We start from the raw sequence: 6,321 nt of genomic DNA, 5'->3' as shown, positions 1-6,321 counted from the left end.
TTTTATCAAGACATTTTGTTAAAGCAGTTTTAGATTCACAGCAAAATTGAGAGGAAAATACAGAGATCTCCCATATACTCTGCCTCTAGACATACACAGCCTCTCCCATTATCAACAACCTCCACTGAAGTGGTACGTTTGTTATAATTGATGAAACCACCACACTGGCACATCATAATTACCCAAAGTCCATAGTATACCTTAGGGTTCACTCTTGATGTACACTCTATGGGTTTGGGCAAATGTATAGTGACATGTACCCATCATTATAATTTCATACAGAGTATTTTCACGCCCTAAAAATCCTCCATGCTCTACCTATTCATGCCTCAAATCCCCCTGCTAATCTCTTGGCACCTACTGATCTTTTTACTGTTTCCATACTTTTACCTTTTCCAGATGTCACATAGTTGGCATCATTAAGTTCCTCCATGTCTTTATACCCACTTCTTTTTAACACTGAATAATAGTCTATTGTCTGGACGTATCACAGTTTACTTATCCATTCACCTACTGAAGGACATCTTGATTGTTTCCAAGTTTTGTCAATTATGAACAAAGCCACCATAAAATCTGTGTGCAATTTTTTGAGTGGACATAAGTTTTAAACTTCTTTGGGTAAATACTAAGGAGTGTGATTACTGGATCATATGGTAAAAATGTGTTTAGTTTTATAAGAAACTGCCAAACTGTCTTCCAAAGTGGCTGTACCATTCTGTATTTACGCCAATAACGAATTAGAGTTCCTGTAGCTCCACATCCTCACCAGTATTTGATGTTGTTAGTGTTCTAGATTTTAGCCATTCTAATAGGTATGTAGTGGTATCTCTTTTTAATTTGCATTTCTCTGATGACATATGATGGCGAACATCTTATCTCAACTTAATACTTTAAGTTGTTAGCGTTGTATCAGTGTAAATCAGCTGATTAGCATTTCTGAATATATTGTATTTTTGTATTGTATTTTTTTATCTACTTAAATAATAGTCAAAAACATAATATTTAACGACTGCAAAGTATTTTAATTTGTGGATATTTTATCTACTGCATCTTTATATTGGTTTCCAGCACTTTATCTTTTTGTTGAATCTATATGTTCATTATTCATCAAAGAAACCATCATTTCTCATAGAATTTTTGTAAATTTCTCTTAGTATCTTCCTGAAAACTTGACCCTATGATAGTACCTACCACACTGTATTTAAATGATCTTCCTAACCATTTGCTTCACTTACCAAGTCGTGCATCCTGCAAGAACATGGACTGTCTGAGTCATGTTTTGTACTGGTGGTATTTGAAGTTCGATAAATATTTATCGAAATGAACTGTGGTAATAGTCTTTCTCCTGTTCTCTAGGAGTCACATTTATTCATTTAAATTAATATTTAGAACTTCAAAAAAGTTTTAAAAAACATAGAACATTATGAATTACCCTATTACTTTAATTTTTCCTCTGTCTACTCTTTGGGGCAAGCTTAATGAAGAACCACTTTGGAAGTCAATATACTACCGTATTTGAAAAATTTCCAAAGCCTTCTATTAAGAAAATCTTCAGAATTCTAGTCCAGTTACTTGAATGACCACTGGAATCCTATTTTCTTCACAGACCTTAGTAGTCAGTAGTCATGATAACTTCATCTTGCCTGTTCTGGTCTGAACTTGGAAACTTAGGAACTTGTGCTTGATGCTCATGCATTCATTCATTCAATAATTCACTACTTCTTTATTGAACTCATATTACCTGCCAGATCTGTGGATCGACAGATGAATAAAACATGGTCTCTGCCCTTAAAGAATTCCAGATTAGTGGCGGAGGCAGGCTCTATACTACAATGTAGTAAGTCTCATAAGATATTTATGTGCAGAGTGTAAAAAAGCACTATTGGTCATATTTCTACACCCTATATCCTCAATGATAGGAATATCATAACCAAGTTTAGAAAAATGCTCTACCCCCACTAGCAAAATAAGTCTTCCTAAGCCTTTAATAATATATATTCATTAGAAAACAAGTTTTAAATAAAAATAAGAAAAGTTTGAATTTTTCAAACTCCAATTTTTGTTAATGATGTAGAGAACTTGAGTGAGAGAGAAGAAAAGTAGAATCTTTGAAGGTTTTCCAGCAATGTTAAAAATCTTCTCAGTCACTGAAATATTTTCATATTGCAACACAAAGACTTCTCTTTGTAACAAGTAACTGCTTAGTAATTTATCTTTACATTACCAGTCTCACAAAAATAAATGTTAGAGAGCCTAAGGCTTTCAAAGTCAAAGACAAGAAATAGTTATTAACAATTATACCATTGTGCGTAAATAAATTTACACTTGCCTTATGTGAGAGGCCTTTAAATAAGCATACCTAGCCTATCTGACACTTGGAGCAGATCATTTTCTGAATAAAACCCTTCTCCTTACATGAAAATTATTTTCAAACATAATCATTAAATGAAATAAATAATGATAATGGCCAGAAAAGAAACTCAGATGGCATAAATTTTCTTTTATTAAACTACATTATATAATCAAGCTTGTAATTAATAATTAATTAATTAACTTTACAATGAAAAGAAAAGGGGAAAAGCCATGAGTTAATCTCTTTTAATTATATTTAAGCATTTTTGGAAAAAGGAAAAGCATTGATTTGTTGCACTAATAAGTACATTAAAATGTAATAGTGATTAAATACCAATTAAGTAAGAATAACAATTTTAAAAGAATACATTTTAATTTTCAAAATATTATTGAAATTTAATAACCGGTTTCACGTATGAACTAAAATTTGCATTTGACAAGCAAAATATTGCACCTACCAGTTCATGGTCACTTTCACTGTTTTAAAATTAAAATACAAAGAAAAATGCCAGGTGATCGTATAGAATCGTATAATTAAATAATTCAAGTCTGTGCTTTTGTCTTTACAATCATTGTGCTTTCAATGTTTATTTTCGAGCCACTATTTAATATAAATATATAATGCCATTTACTAAAATTCAACAGTAACTTGAGATTATTTAGAATTTAGACCAATGAAATTCTTTTCAGGGAGAACTATTTTATCACTGACATTATTTAGAATTGCTGGCACATAGTAATAATAAAATAAGACTGTAAAAGTCATTTTTATTATTGTTTTTAAATCCTCTAAAGACAATGCTCCCCTCATTTGCCTGTTTTGGGGTCTCTCACTGCAATGCCCTTGGAATGGCACTTCCTAGACCATTTACCTAATGGTACTGTCACTTCTACAAATAATATTGTTTCATGATTACGTTTGTGCTGAGCACTACACTAGGTACTCTTACACATAATCTCCTCAGAGCTTTGTTAACTACCCTTCTTACTCTCATTTCATGGATGAAGAAACAATCTTAGGAACATCGAGTAACTTGGTTCAGGTCATATGAGCTAAGAACAGAGACAGTGTTCAAACACATATCTGCCTGATTCCAACATCCTAATTCACCCAGTACTTATTCTATTTATTCACGTAACACATAGGAATTGTCTTCTGCAAGCTAGTAATAGAGCAGTGCATAAGAGTCCCTGTCAGCAAAGGGGCCTAAGATTCGTAAAGCATCCTACTTTTCCCAGAGGTGGCCATCTTCCTATGTCTATCACCATAGATTAGTTTTACCTTTTCAGAAACTTCATCTCAGTGTTATAGAGTATGTACTTTTTAGTGTCTCCATTTTTTTCTGTTCTTCTTTCTGGAACTCCTATTAATGAGGTATTAGAAATTCAAGATTAATCCTCTTATTTTTATACCTATTCTATTTCATATCTCTTTTTCTTGTTCTACTTTCCAGATTGATTTCATCAATAGTGATTTTCAATACTTATATTTTTAGAATTCCCATTTATTTGCTAACAGTCTCTCAGAGCCTTCATTTCCTTAAGTGATTTATAATATTTGAATGTGAACTCATTTCCATTTCTTTGTGATCTAGCCTGAGGAGCCACTCTAATGGGTATTCATGTATTCATCTCTCTATGGCCCCCCTCATGTTTCCCTAGGTCAGATCAATGTCTACTATTAAGGTAAAGGGTTACTGCAACTTATGAGGAGTCTGAATTTGAACTCCACACTCATGCATTGTTGGGGCCACATGGTTAACCTTGTTCGAGGTGAAAACAAGGCCAAGGTCCCCCTGAGAACATGCTATATAAAGGATTTTAATGTTCCTTTCTCTTAGACTCCTGGTAACAATCATTTTTTGCATTCATTTTTGAATCTTTTCCTACATTCTAATTCTTTCTATTTAGGCAGTAGCCTTCAGGGCAGTATTCTTACATAGCCTTCCCTGCGTTAACTTCTCTGATTGAGCAGCAGTAAAACAGTTGGAGGCGAGATAACCTTCAGTGAGTATTAGGTGGCGTCCAGCCTCAAAATGAGCAAGAGCACAAGGCAAAGCTAACAGTAGCATAAAGGAGCATATGCAATTCAGATAACTTAGGAGGAGACTTAATGGTATTAATGATGGTAATAGAAGCTGACATTTATTGTATCATAACACTTAACAGGCATTAACTTAAGTGCTTTGCATAGATGACATCATTTCAATCTAACACAAAAAAACAATCCTATGATTTAGTTACTATTGCTATTTCTAGCTTATAGATCAGGAAACTGAGGCACAGAGTGTTGAAATAACTTTCTCAAGGTGATGCAACTTGTGTTAGAGAAACTGACCAGGAAAGGGAAAAAAAATCCAAGGAAAAAAACTAGAGCTGCTCTGGGGATCTCAGTAGCAGAAGCTTGTAGACCATGTGTTTAATATGCTGCAGTTAATGCAATTCTGCCACAATGCCTTCAGTCTTCGGGTCTCTTCATTCCCAGTTTCAAATTGCAAAAGAGTGCATCTAATATGCCCATCTTTGGTCTGTCCCTAGTAAATTAATGAGCCATGATCAGGGAGCACAGTAGTGTAACACAGATATGGTCACCCCTGTATTTGAGGGGCACAGCCTAGAAATGCAGTAGTGGTTGTAAGTGGCTAGCCACTCCAAGTGGTATCTATTATATGACCTAATGATATAAGAAGAAGCTGTAGCATGTGTGTACATATACAATTTTTTGTAGATGATACATAGTCTAAGAATTACATTCATTAACTAAAATATATAGTGTTTAGCTTTATTATATTTTAGTTTCTCCAGAGTGTGTATGTAAAGTCACTGACTTGGGAACCATCTATTATCTCATTTTCCTTAATATGGAAAAGTCCTTGAAGAAGCTCAGTTTACACAGAAATGATTGACTTCTATTTCTGACAGCATGCTATTTTAGCTACTCCGAATGGGCCGCCTGCTGAAAACAACAAAAAAATGCTGGGTTAAAAAAAATCAAACACATTGATGAACGGGTAGGAAATGATAGAATTCTCGGGGGGGCCAGGGAAATGAAAGGAAGAAAAATGAAATTATCCTGAGAAATAAGTGAGGGCCAATGTGGGCTTTTGCTATGAGACTGTCAAATTCTGGACACCTACAGTTCCTGCTTTGATAGTTTTGAAGATGCCAGGGTCAGGAAGTAAAACCAGTGGCCTATAAAAGGAAGAGTCTAATAGGGGACAAAAATCTGGTGCCCAAAGGACTACATTCTCAGTGTAAGAGTGAATGAGAAAGAAACCTGATGCACAGGTCAGTAAGGAAACATGCCCGTCTTGACCTTGGAACCCAGGAAAGGAAGAAAAGTTTCCCCTGAGAATCCATAAAAAGCTAGTTGGATTTGAGGTCCAAATTCAATCTATCTGTGTAATCCAATAAACCTCAAGTGGAGAATTTAATCTGATCCTAGGGTTGATGGTTCCTCCAAGCAACTGACAGAAGCAAATTCTAATACTCTCTAGGAAAACACACTTTTAACTTGGGCCTCAAAGAATTCCCATAGTTACAACTCCAGAAACATGAGTGCAGAGTCCAAAATCACAACCCACAAGGAAACAGGTACCATAAGCAAAACAACAGACAGCATGAAAGACCTATAATTTTCAGCATTGGATTTAACAGACACAGAATATAGACTATATTTAATTTGTATGAGAAATTAGGAAATGACTAGGAAAAGAAACAAAAAAAAACTTCTAAAAATGAAAAATATTTGAAAATTTTAAGGTGGACCACATAAAAAAAGATTAAGAGAAATGGAGGCTAAAGTAAGATATCTGTCTTAGACATGTCCTATAAGTAATAACAGTGGAGAATTTTCTACAATTGTTGCGGGACACTAATCCTGAGATTCAGGAATCTCTCAAATCCTAAGCATGCTTTAAACATTGTTTTTTCAAGAAAAGAAAGAGAGGAGGTAGGGAGAGGGGGAGG

The sequence above is a fragment of the Pteropus alecto genome, unplaced genomic scaffold, assembly GCF_000325575.1.
Source record: "Pteropus alecto unplaced genomic scaffold, ASM32557v1 scaffold22, whole genome shotgun sequence".
NCBI classification, from domain to species: Eukaryota; Metazoa; Chordata; class Mammalia; order Chiroptera; family Pteropodidae; genus Pteropus; species Pteropus alecto.
Note: the sequence above shows the minus strand (reverse complement) of the source record.